The 13,554-nt window shown below is 37.1% G+C and overlaps 1 protein-coding gene across 9 annotated transcripts in view; it reads left to right on the top strand.

Moving 5' to 3' along the window:
- Nucleotides 1-13,554, top strand: part of MGAT1 (alpha-1,3-mannosyl-glycoprotein 2-beta-N-acetylglucosaminyltransferase) — a 36,746-nt gene that overhangs the window by 1,145 nt on the left and 22,047 nt on the right. For 4 of the 9 annotated variants that reach the window (XM_074225250.1, XM_074225256.1, XM_074225248.1 and 1 more), the window contains exon 2: nucleotides 1,261-1,758. The gene's annotated coding sequence lies outside the window, so the exon portion shown is untranslated. Of the gene's footprint in view, nucleotides 1-1,260; nucleotides 1,759-10,582; nucleotides 10,676-11,818; nucleotides 11,900-13,554 lie in introns of all 9 variants that reach the window. The other 5 variants (XM_074225254.1, XM_074225251.1, XM_074225253.1 and 2 more) reach the window with 5 other exon arrangements.

Raw genomic sequence — 13,554 nt, 5'->3', positions numbered from 1 at the left:
TCTTTTGGAGACGTTTATAGTAGTTTTCTTGTATCCCAAAAGACTGAAGCCACTACCTGTTGGACTTTGGGCAAGTCACAACTTCTTTAGACTTCAGTTTTCTCCTTCGTGAATTTTTACTCATCATCATACATCGTATATTAGCTAAGGTCTCTAAATAGATGATCCTAAGGTAAGTAGATGGGGGAAAAGGAGAAAAGAGCCTATTTGGATAGCATTGTAGAATTATAGATTTTAGAACTGGATTTTAGAATGTCATAAAGTACCTATGGACTTTTGAGAACAGCTAGACTGACCCTCTTATTTTAAAGATGAGGAAACTAAGACCCTAAGGTTAAATGACTGTTCAAGGTCTCAAAGGCAAACAAATAGCAAAGCTAGGATTTGAACCATTTGATTTTTTTTTTTATTTAAGGCAATGGGGTTAATTGCCTTGCCCAAGGTCACACAGCTTAGGTTATTGTTAAGTGAGTTCAAATTTGAACTCAGGTCCTCCTGACTCCAATCATTTGATTTCTGATTCAACATTAATTCACAGGAGGGAGCAGGGTCATTAAAACAATGAACACAAACAGAAATTTGGCAGATATTATGGGATGTTTGAGGTTGCTTTCATAGAGAAAAATAATCTTGCCTCTTTATTATAGGGACAGATTGTACTGAAATAATTCCCCTTTTTAATCTAAGCCACATCATTATAAAATTGTATTTATTTTATGCTTCATAAATATTTGTTGTTTTAGCTTGTTGCTTATGACTAGGTAACATTTTCTCCCAGAAATTGTCTAGTTAATATAGAGGAAAGACCTTAGATTCCTTATAGTGCTTGAATAATAATAAATATGATAGTTAACATATATAGTTACTATCCACTAGACACTGTGCTAAGGCACTTTTTACATATATATCATTTATTCCCCAAGGCAGCTCTTTCCATTTAGTTGAGGAATCTGAGGCAAATGGGTTAAATGATTTGCCCAGGGTCACCTAATTAGAAAGTTTCTGAGCTAGGATCTGAACTTCAGACCCTGAACTCTGTCTATTTCACCACCTAAATTACCAACTGAGCTAACGTATCTAGACTGTTCGACAAAAACAGCACAACAGGAATTTTATGTAATTATATGTACTGCTATAGTAATATTCTAGAGAAAGGGGAGAGACGAAGGTGGGGATATAGGAAATCTTTGCCTTGATAATTTGTCTTAATTAAGTTTTGGAACAAGAAGAGGTACATGATCTTATTTAAATGCTCCACAGGTATCAACAATTTATATCAGCTCTTTAGTGTGTGTTTGCACTGAAGTCTACCTCTTCTGATGCTCCTGGGGAGAAGACAGACATAATCCTTCATCCAGCAGAAGATACCCCTGCTCTGGAATAGGAAGTAGGATAATGCCTCAATACTGTCAACTCACTGGATGCAAAGTTTAAGATGCCTGTAGAACTCCTAATACTGATCTCTGAGAAAGACACTGAAGCCAGAGGTTGGGAGGATATAGCACTGAAGCCAGAGGCTGGATATAGCACTCTCCTTTCCCCAAGCTCCTCTTTTGCCTATTCCCCTCCCCTCCCTGACAATCCTATTTGCCCTCTCTCCAGAACAAACCTTGCTTTCCTCTGCTCTCTGAACTTTGAACCAAGACCAAAGGGAGAGGGAACTGCGTTTTATTTTTGTGGTTTTGGATTTGGGGGTTCTTTGAAATAGAATTGGTGATGCCTGGTGGAAAGATGTGCCACTGAGAGAAGAGAAGAGTGGTAAGATGCTATTTCCTTTTCTTCTTACAGTCTTGATGTTCCTGGTTCCAAAGAAGTGTCATTGATTCTAGAAGTCTTTGTGTGAGGACATTGTACTGTAGGCCTCCTGAAGGGGGTGTACCTCTTACATTTCTGGTTAACCTTTACCTTTATAAAGATTGGACAAAATCAGAAAGTGGTTTCCAGTTCTCTAGTATATTCTATTTAATTTCCCTCTCCACTCAGCCAAAAAAAAAAATACCCACTATATGAATGTGAACAAAAATTAAGCCCCATTCTTTGCTCCTATCAACTGCATATAAACAGCTCCACAAGAGCATTAGGAAGTAAAAAGTCTTGTGAATTCTACTACTACCACCAGTTTAGGGTGAGACTGTTGACAAATCAGGATCTGTGTCTAGAGATGTTTAAAAGAAGGGGGAAAATATTTTTGAAAGAGTATAATTGTGTGGTACTACCTGGGGCTTAGAACTTACAGGTTCTTCTCTCTGTGGATTCCAAACTTGAAGTGTGATGATGTGGTGAAAAGAATAGAATCTGTACCAGGATTCTGGATATACATCTCCTATCTTTCTCTCTATAACCAGTGAGGCCAACTATACTTGTCCCATCTGCCTCATGGGGTCAAGTGAAATAATACACATAAAGTACTTTTATAACTAAAAAATGCTATATAATGTATTGTTATTAATAAATGTGAGGCGAGGCAATGTGAGATAGGTGGCAAGGAAGATAAGAAGACCTGACGACAAGACAAATCACTTAAGTCCATTGTTCTTTAGGCATCTAACACTGAGTTGTAGACAAAGTGCTGACTTAAATTGATAAAAGAAAGTTCTCTTACCTGGTAATTCTCTCTAAAATAAAATTATATGTTTTGTCTTTATCCCTCTAGTAAATATGATATTGTTTTGAATTCTTAGAAGAATCTAAATTTTCAAAGACTTTTTTGTTGTTCTGTTAATACTTTGGAGGTTATTCTTCATTGAATTTGGTTCTTTTTATTTCTGAATAAACCTGGAATCTGTTGGATTTAGAAACAGTTGTTTTCTCTATTAGACAAATAGAGGAAAATTTAAATTTAGTAATTATATCACATTAATTTATTTTGTTTTGTTTTTGTGGGTTTTTAAAAACTTTTTTGCAAGGCAGTAGGGTTAAGTGACTTGCCCAAGGTCACACAGTAATTAGTAAGGGTCTGAGGTTGGATTTGAACTCAGGTCCTCTTGACTCTGGGGCTCTATTCACTGCACCACTAGCTCCCCTTTATTAATGTATGATAGCTTTTTTCTTCTGTTAGTTAGTAGATGATATCTTGGAGGAGAGATAAAGTCAAATCAGATGGGGATTAGAATATTGGAAAAGAATGATAGGAATAACACAAAGGCTTTAGTTAATAAAGCTTTGTACACTTTAACTCAACTGGTTGTTTTATTTAATGAATACTTATTAAATACTTACTTTCCATAAATGACCTGTGATATCTGGTGTGCAAGAATTTCATGGTAAGAGATAAAGGAGTTTAAATTTTATTAGGGGACTGCTGAAGTTTAAAGGAGATTATCCAGGCAATGCTATGAATAATGGGTACTATAGAAGAGAAGGAAGGCTGTTGCAGTAGTCTATCTGTACTAGATAATGAGTATAGAAGATGGTTCAGATATGAGAGATAGTATAGAGGTGAAACCACTTGATAACTTACTAATAATGAGAATTAAGAGAGGGAACGTTAAAGATTAACACAGGGTTTTGAACAAGAGCCATAGGATGAATAGTGGTACAAAAGTAAGAAATAAGTTATAAAACAAAGGTTTAGAAGGAAAGAAAAGAAAGCTCAATTTGTAATAACTTTGAATGATGTGTCAGGGGGACATTCTTGTGAAGTGTCATGTACACATTTGGAGAAGTAGGTCTAGAGTTCAAAAGAGGTTAGGAATGGTTCTGTAGATTTTGGAGTAAGCTGCATCAAGGTTGAATCTACTTGGGAGAAAATGAGATTAACTGGGAGGGAATAAAGAGAGGAGGGCTTTGGACTGATCCTTGGGAAATACATGCTTCTAGTGGGTAGAAAGGAATTGAAGAGCCAGGGGAAAGTGATAGAGAAAGAACCTTTAGAGAGTTAAGAGGAAAACTAAGAGAGTGTCTCTGAATTTGAGGGAGGAATAGCTATCTGTTAGGACTTGTGATCACTTCTTTCAAAAGCTGCAGATGGTATAGATTGTAAGGAGAGTATAGATTGTAAATAATAAAACATTTATGGATTTGGTGATTAGAAAGTCATTAGTGACTTTTTTAGAGAGTAGACTAGAGGTAGTGAAAATCAGGTTGCACTAGGTTGAAGAAACTGAATAAAAGAATGAAAATATACTAAGATCTTATTATATGCAAAGCATTATGGCTAAGCTCTGGAGTTACAGATATAAAAGTGTTCACATTTTTTTGGTGATTTAGATAATAATGCTTGTTCTTCATTCTCAAAGAAGACCATAACATCAGAAAGGTGGTGCCATGATAAGCATGTGAATTGGATTGGCTTGAGAAGGTGCTGAACTAGGTTACCAGTCTCACTTTCTCCTTCAGAGCCATCTAGGTCCAGGGGCCAGATATGAATCAGGACGACTAGTGATAACCCTGGATGCAAGGCAATCAGGGTTAAGCAACTTGCCCAAATGGATAGAACACTGGCCTTAGAGTTGGGTGGACCAGAGGTCAAATTCAGCCTGAGACACTTGACACATATGTAGTTAGTTTCAGGTGCAAGTCACATGAAAAAAAGCCCCATAGACCTGATAGTACAGCAACAAAGAAGCTATTAATGCAGCTTCTTTAACGTCACTTACATGGAGAAAATCCTATACCTTTCTGAAACCACTGACAATGCTAATCTTTGGTGGCAAAAATTTTCTTTTCTCGGTCTAAAGTAGCTGTAGGTGCTGAAAGAAATAGGGATTGTATTAATAGAAGTAGTTAACTGCTCACATCTTCACAAAGATTGCTTCCTGTGATTTCTGTGTGGCTGAAAGCAGAATCAGTGGTCTGGGGCTGCTACTACTACTCCTTGGACTTTTGGTGGCAGCTGGTCAATGGTAGGTCTCTTTTTTTTTTGTTTTTGCAAGACAATGTGGTTAAGTGATGTGTCCAAAGTCTTACAGCTAAGTAATTATTAAGTGTCTAAAGTAGGATTTGAACTCAGGTCCTCCTGGCTCCAGGGCTGGTGCCACCTAGCTGCCTCTGCTGATTGTACTCCTCAGTGATGCTGGTTGTAATGCCCAGAATGGAAGTGGTATTGGAGGAATGGGGAACACTGATATTCCCATGGCTCTTCAGTTCTGGGTCCTGGGCTATCTCCATTGAAGAGACAAAAAGGAAGTGGTTGTAAAAAAAAAATTAATGTTTATTGAGTTTTGACCACAAGTTTACCATAGATAAATTTAATAATTAATTAAATTAATTTATTATTTAAATTATTTAATTTAATTAATAATTAATTAGAATATTCTAATCCTTAGCATAGAGAGTGAAAAAAACTAGAATGACAGAAATCCTTCATCTTTGAAAAGTTCTTAAGCCATTTTGAAGTTATTTATAGAATTCCCACAGTTGCTAAGTGAAATAAAATATATTTACAGAACTCAAATGAAAGTTCAGTTAATAATTTGCTTTATCAAATAAAACAATCTGCATACCCTGGAGAATCGTTTCCTAAAATCATTCAGTCTTCCTCCAAGAATTCTTATTTCTCCCTGATCAAAAGTGAATTTGGGCTATTTTTATTAATGAAATTAATCAGACTTTTTCTTTCTCTTAGTCTGATCATTGAACTAATCATTGAACTAATCATTCCAAGGATTACTCATCCTTTCCAGGTAGAAACTAGTAAATTCCTCAGCAAGAATGATGTAAAAAGTCTTTAGTTTGGGACATTTTGAGAAACTTGATAGAGACTGAAAAATTTTTCATTCTGATTGGACCAAGGGCTTCAGACTATAAGATTGTTTTAATATTAATTTGGGTTATGTACCCTAAAGAGGGAATGGGCTAGAGCTCAGTATGTTTTCATAGTCATATGTAGAAAAATGATGCAAAGACACTTTTTTCCCAGTTTAACTATGAAGGGGAGAAGAGGGTTGGGATGGTAGCTAAATGGGGGTAGTAGAATCAAAGGAAAAAATTTGTATGGAATAGGGTAGATCTGGGCATGTTTGTAAACAGATAAGAGGGAGCCAGTGAATAGGAAGGGATAGAAGATGTGAGTTTGAGAAAGGGAATGACTACTGAAAAGGTTCTGGAGCAGGCAGGCAGAAATAAAATAAAGGGTATGGGTATAAGGATTAACCTTAGTGAAGACCAGGGATACTTTTTTATCTTTGAGTATTTACAACTCCAGAGGGAAGGAGACAATGAGTGAAGCAGTTAAGTTTTAAGGATATAATACAAACTTCTTTCAGGCCATTTAAAATCCTCCACAATCTTCCTCTTGCCCATTTTTTCCAGCTCTATTTCATAATCCTCATCACTAACTATACATTCCAACTAAACTAAACCACTAGCAGTTTCATTACTCCATTACTCATTACTTCATCTCTTAATTCTGGTCTCTGTGCCTGGAATGCATTTCCTCTACATCTCCACCTCCAAAAATTATTATATTCCTTCAAGAAACAACTCAAATAGTATCTCTTGAAAGCATTCCCTGATTTCCCTAGAATGCTAGTGGCCTTCCATACCTTGTCTGCTCTATAAAACAGGTTCTCAACCTGGGAGCTCTGAATTTGTCTTTTTAAAAATATATAGTTTATTTCATATAATTGGATTCCTTTGAAATTCAGTGTATACTATGCATTTAAAATCTTTATTCTGAAAAGGGATGCATGCCACATAAAATAATTAAGGATTTCTACTTTGTGTGCTTCCATTCTACTGGAATGATATAACATGCATACCAATAAGGGCTATTAAGATTGGAGAGAGAATGGTACTTGGAAGTTGAGGGGAAAAATCAGGGAAGAATTCTTGGAGAAAATGATACCTGTATTGGGCCTTGAACTAAAGTAAGGATCCTAAGAGGTAGAGCAGCCTTTGAAAGCATTGACTACTTTGTCCATTTGGACACTGTTCCTTAGTGAAGAGAATGTTGTATTCCAAGATGTGGTCATGAGAAGGCATTTGAGGCAAGAGGACCATGATATTTGTACAAAGACATAGAATCAGGAAATGTACATGAAGTATTTCAGTTGAACTGAAGTAGAGTGTGTGAATGTGGGTAATGAATAATAAGCCCAGAAACATATAAGCAGACAGAGAAGAGTCTCAGATTTTTGACATATTTTAAGATGCATTTGTATTTTTTGAAAATAAAGGAGAGGGGTGGCTAGGTGGTGCAGTGGATAGAGCACTGGCCTTGGAGTCAGGAGTACCTGAGTTCAAATCCAGCCTCAGACACTTAATAATTATTTACCTGTGTGGCCTTGGGCAAGCCACTTAACCCCATTACCTTGCAAAAACTTAAAAAAACAACAACAAAAAAAGAAAATGAAAGAAAAACAAACACCACCACCACCTCTTTGTGGTATCTATTGAATGACTGACCTCAAAATAGGAGAATGGCTTGCTCAGATATGTGCTTTAGAAATACATAGTTGGCAACTGTATGAAGAACTGAATGAAGAATTGAGAGGATAGTTAGGAAGACCAATTAGAGAGCAATTTTTGATAATCTAGGCATATGATAAAGCTTGCAAGAATTAGAGTAGTACTGTGAGAGTACAGAGAGTAGGGTTAGATTTCAAAGAGTTATTAATAAGGGAAGAATTGACAACGCTTGGTAACTGATTGGGAATGTAAATAAGAATGCAGAGTCAAACATGGCTGACTACTCTTTCATATCTGAATGAGTTGAAGGATGATGTTTTAATTTAATTTTATTTTTCCAGTTACATGCAAAAGCAATTTTCAACATTCATCCATTTGCAAGTTTATGAGTTCCATGTTTTTCTACCATCCTCCATTCCCTCCTCCCCTCCCCAGGCAGCCAGTGTTGTACATGAACATGTACATCATGTTTAACATATTTCTACATTAGTCCTGTTGTGAAAGAGAAATTAAAACTAAGGGGGAAAAAACATGAGTAAGAAAGTAAAAAATATAAAAGAAGTTGTAAAAAGTGAACATAATATGCTTTCCTCTGCCTTTAGATTCCATAGTTTTTCTCTGGGTGTGGATGCATTTTCCATTATAGGTTTCTCAAGATTGTCCTTGATCACTGAACTGCCAAGAGGAACCTCATTCAACATAGTTGATCATCTCACAATGTTATTGTTAATGTGAACAGTGTCTCTTGGTTCTGCTCACTTCATTCAGCATCGGTTCATGCAAGTTTTTCCATGGTTCTTTAAAGTCTGATGGCTCATTATTTCTTACAGAACCATAGTACTCCATCATATTCATATACCATAACTTGTTCAGCTATTCCTCAATTGTTGGTCATTTCCTCAATTTCCAGTTCTTTACCATTACATAAAGATCTTTTATAAATATTTTGAACATTTTTGAACATGAACATTTCCTCTTTTTTATAATCTCTTTGGGACTTAGTGTGATATTTTGGAGTCAGAGGATTTGTACAGTTTTATTGCCCTTTGAGCGTAGTTCCAAATTGCTTTCCAGATTGGTTGGATCAATTCACAACTCCACCAACAGTGCATTAGTATGGATGGTGAGATCTTTGGCAAAAATAGAGAAAGCACTGAGGAGAATTTGGGGAAAGATAATTCTTTGGATGAGCTATGTTTGAAATGCCTTTGGGTTTTATAGATGGAAGTATAGGACTGGAGCAGTTGTCATCTGCATAGTTTGAATCATATAGACTGATGACGTCATGGGTGAGAGGAACCAGTGCATAAGCTGGGTATATACCTAGCAAGAGGAAGAAATATAAATGATTATTCTGAAAAGGAGCTATCAAAGAGATTGAAGGAAATCCTAAAGAGAACAAAGAGTGTGACAGAACTCAAGCAGGAGAGAGAGGAGAAGGAGAGCTGAACAAGAAGGAGAAACTATTAGATTTAGCAATTGAATTGGCATTGAAGAGGGAAGTTTCATTCAAGAGGTGGGAACAAAAGCCATATTACAAGGGATTGACCGCTAGAGTGAGTGATAGAGAAGGTTGAAGGCAATGAATATAGGTAGCTGTTTTTTAGAATTTTGACTGTGAAAATGAGAAATAAAATTTGAGTGTATGTGTGTGTGTGTGTCAGAAGGAAAAGAACTGATGGAAGGGAAATAGGGAGAGAAATTTGGTTAGAAAATTAGAGAGAAAAAGATAGATGATCAAAGGAACAATCTTCTGAAGGAGATGGAGAGAATCGGGATTAAGGGCATATAGTAGCAAGATTGTTATTAGTAAAGAGAAGAGTGACCTTTTCAGAAAATAACGTATGATTTGAAATAGTATTGAAGAGAAGGAGGTCATTATGGGGTCTCTTTTTAGCATCAGAGAGGTGAGGGTGAGGTATAGGAAGAGGTGGAAGAAGTACAAGATTATGGTCAGAGGAATGAAGGGGTTGAACACTTCTAGGTAATGTTGAGGCATATAATTTGGGTACACAGTTGAAGTGGACTGGAAGCAAGGAATATCAAATCCAAAAAACTTATTGGGAGTAAATAAAGTTGACCAAATCAGGACAAATATCATCTCCTTTTTCCCTGTCTTTCCCCTTCAGTCTCTACCTCTCTTATTTCCTCTAAGTAAAACTGGTTTCTGGAAAAGAATATTTTTCAGAGATGTTAATTTGCTATATTGTCAGTGGGAATTTTTTTTGTTTTTATGTATTTATGCATTTTTATTTTCTATTATTATGATGATCTTGTTGTGAGAGTAGTAATAAACCCCCTCCCCCCAAAAGGATGAGAAACCTCAAGAATAGTGAGAGAGAAGAAAAAAATAGTGAGAGAGGAAAAAAATGTACTTCATTCTGTGTTCAGATTTCAACAGCTCTGTCTCTGAGATGAGTTGCCTTCTGTATCATAAATCCACCAAAGAAGTTGCTTCAATATTTTTCCTACAGTTGCTATCACTAGCTGTATTTCCCTCCACTCTATTACTTCCCACTTTCATCTATTCCATTCTCTCTTTCCTTTCACCCTGCTCCTGCTCAGAAGTGTGTTGTATCTTGAGTACTCTCTCCCACGATCTTCCCTCTCTTCTATCACCCACTCCCCCCGATCCCCCTTATCCCATCCTTTTTATCTCATTTTTCTCTAGGGTAAAATAGATTTCTATATAGATTTCCTCTCTGAGCCATTTCTGATGAGAATGAAGGCTCACTTATTCCCCCTCATCTTCCCCCATTCTACTCCATTGTAAAAGCTTCCTCTTGACTCTTATGTGAAATATCTTAGCTCCTTCTTCCTCTCCTTTCCCTTCCTCCCAGTACTTTCCTTTATCACCCATTGACTCCATCTTTTTACTATATTATACCATTATATTCAGCTCCTTTCTGTGCCTTGTCTATATATGCTCCTTCTAACTACTCTTTATGAATGAGAAAGTTCATATGAGTTATCAGGATCTCCTTCCCATGCAGGAATACAAACAGTTCAACATCATTAAGTTCCTCATAGTTATTCCTTCAGGTCCACCCCCATTATGGTTCACTTGAGTCCTGTACTTGGAGATCAAACTTTCTGTTCAGCTCTGGTTGTTTCAATAGGAGAGTTTGAAAGTCCCGTTTCATTGAAAGTCCATCTTTTCCCCTGAAAGCAGATATTCCATTTTGCTGGGTAGTTGATTCTCAGTTGTAAATCAAGATCTTTTGCCTTTCAGAATATCAAGTGTATGGTGCACCAACTACTTGAGTCCTCTGGCCAGCAGAGGATTATTCTCAGCTTGCAGTGAATGAGACAGGAGACAGAGATGGTAAAGCACTCCAAATTTTATTAGGGTCATTATTAGGGTTACACAGCAGCTTATATCCTAGTCTACTTTTGTACTTGTGGACAATTCATGCTACCAGCTTAAGCACCAATCATATTAAAGATTACACATTGGTTATATCATTACACATTGATTAAACAGTTACATATTCTTATGCATACTTCATTACTCTTGCTATAATGTGATTCTTGATCAGTGTCAGCAGATACAAAGGAGCTGGGTCATGTTGATCTTATGGAAAAGCAAAGGGGTTTGGGTTGTGCTGGTCTCCTGAGAAACCGAGCCAGTGTGTTTGCAAAACAGCAAGAGGTCAAGAGCATCTTTAAACCATTACCTTTATCATTTCACAACTGTGGTCCTCAAGGATCCCTAACATCAAGCCCTACGAGCCCTCAGTGTAGATGCTGCCAGATCTTGAAGAGGCACTGTAGTTGAATTGCTTGTTTTTGGCAGCTTTTAGTATTTTCTCTTTGATTTGGGAGTTCTGGTGTTTGGCTATAATATTCCTGGAAGTTTTTCTTTTGGGGTTTCTTTCAGGAGATGATTGGTGAATTCCCTCAATTTATATTTTACCCTCTGCTTCTAGGATCTCAGGGAAATTTTACTGTATTATTTCTTGAAAAATCAAGTCTAGGCTCTTTTCCTGGTGATGACTGTCAGGTAGCCCAGTAATTTTTATATTCTCTCTTCTGGATCTGTTTTTGAGGTCAGTGGTTTTTCCAATGAGATATTTCACATTTTCTTCTATTTTTTTGGTATAGTTTTATTTCTTCCTGGGTTCTTGCACTCAGCTTCCTTTAGTTCCATTCTGTATTTGAAGGAGTTATTTTCTTCAGAGAGCTTTTTTATCTCCTTTTCCAGCTGGCCAATTATGTTTTTTAAGGCATTCTTAACCTCATTTGCCTTTTGTGTTCCTTTTTCTATTTGGCCTAAATTGGTTTTTAACATATTGTTTTCTTCAGTATTTTTTGTATTTCTTTCACCAAATTGCTGACTTGGTTTTCATGATTTATCTGCATCACTCTCATTTCTCTTCCCAATTTTTTCTCAACCTCCCTTAATTGCTTTTCAAAGTCTTTTTTGAGCTCATCCATAGCCTGATCCCATTTTCTATTTCTCTTGGAGGTTTTGGATACAGAAGCTTCAATTTTGTCATCATTTGAGTATGTATTTTGATCCTTCATGCGACCAAAGTAATTTTCTATGGTAAGATTCTTTTTTTTCTTTGATTTGCTCATTTTTCAGCCTATGACTGATTTATTTCACTTCCAAGACTTGGGGGGGGGGTTTGGGACAACCCCCAGGGATCTTAATTCCTCTAAAGTTTAATAAAAGGCTTCAGGCCCTCCCCTCCCCTCTGTGAAGGTGGTCCTGCTCAGCTATCGTGATTGGGAGCCCAAACTGCAACCTGGATCTGAGTATGGGAAAACAGCTGGGTCTTGTCCCAGGGAGAAAAGAGAGATTTCTGCATTCTCCCCTGACCCCCTTACCATCTTTGGGCTGGGAGCTCTGGATATGCTGGATGGCTCTGCTGACTCCCACTGCAGGTTCTCACTGCAAGGCTGTTCTGAGACCAGAGCTCTGCACTCACTCTGGTGTGACAGAGTTCTCTCACCACCCCCTTCCAGCTGTTCCCAATGATAAAACTTCCCCCTTTGCCAGGGACCCAGGCATCCAGCTATGGCTGAGACTGTGCTGAGGCTTTTTCTAACCCCCAGTCTCAGTGCAACAGACCTGTCCCAGAGATCTTCTAAGTTGTCTTGGACTGGGAAATTGTATCACTCAGTCTTTTTGTGGGTTCTGCCCCTCTATATTTTGACTAGAGTCATAATTTGATGGATTTTGGAGTTTTGGGTCAAAGAGTTTCTGGGAATTCCTGCTTCCATGCCACCATCTTGGCTCTGCCCCCATCAGTGGGAATTTTGATCTCCTTCACCTTGAGCTTTTTTTCTCTACTCTGCTTTTCTTATACAATTTAATTCCAGGTTCTTCTGTTTTAGGTCTTTAGACAAGTACTTTCTACATTATAAAAAATTTTTTAACAAGAGATATTAACTGATTATATATATATATATATATATATATATGTGTGTGTGTGTGTGTATGTATATATATATATATGTACATATATATATATACACATATATATATATATATGTGTGTGTGTGTGTGTGTGTATAAACACTTCCTTTTGAACCTAGAACACATTCTTTCTCATTTCTCTTTTCAGTTCTTGGGGAAAATAGGCTCAAATTTAAAATAATAATTACAAAACATTTGACCCCCATCATATTCACTTTTGAATGCAATAAAGAAGCATGGTCACAGAAGAGTTGCTCCTTAACTGAAGAGTATGGTTTTTTTCATTTGCTGTGGATCCACTGTTGCACAGAGTTGATCCTCATGGAGTTCAGTGACAAACTCTGGCAAGGACTATTGTCATTGGACCTGGTCCTCCAACCTTTTGAAATCTCTCAAGACCAGAGGCCCATCCTCCACTTGGAGGCCACCAGTTCTTCATTCTTTAAACTTGAAGACAGCCAGAAATCAGAGAACATTTCTGCACCTTTTCAGTTCATGGAAATTTGTCAATTCAGTTTGTTTTGGCACACTAACAAGTTGGGGAGGGGGACCCTGCAGGTCTTGGGTTTCATGTGCAGGACAAAGAGTTGTAATCGTAGTAATTTCTAATGCCAAGATTTTATAATTCTTTAAGCAGGGGAGATGGGTCAAGGTGCAGTGAACTTTTTAACAGGAACAGATCAGACACCAAATGTAAGAGACACTTAGGTTAAGAGCTACAACTACAGCCTGCCATTCTCTATTCAAGGCTTTTCTGAATTAAAGGGAGGAAAACTATG

This window comes from Macrotis lagotis, chromosome 2, assembly GCF_037893015.1.
Source record: "Macrotis lagotis isolate mMagLag1 chromosome 2, bilby.v1.9.chrom.fasta, whole genome shotgun sequence".
Taxonomy (NCBI): domain Eukaryota; kingdom Metazoa; phylum Chordata; class Mammalia; order Peramelemorphia; family Peramelidae; genus Macrotis; species Macrotis lagotis.
Note: the sequence above shows the minus strand (reverse complement) of the source record. Positions and strands in the feature narration are given on the sequence as shown.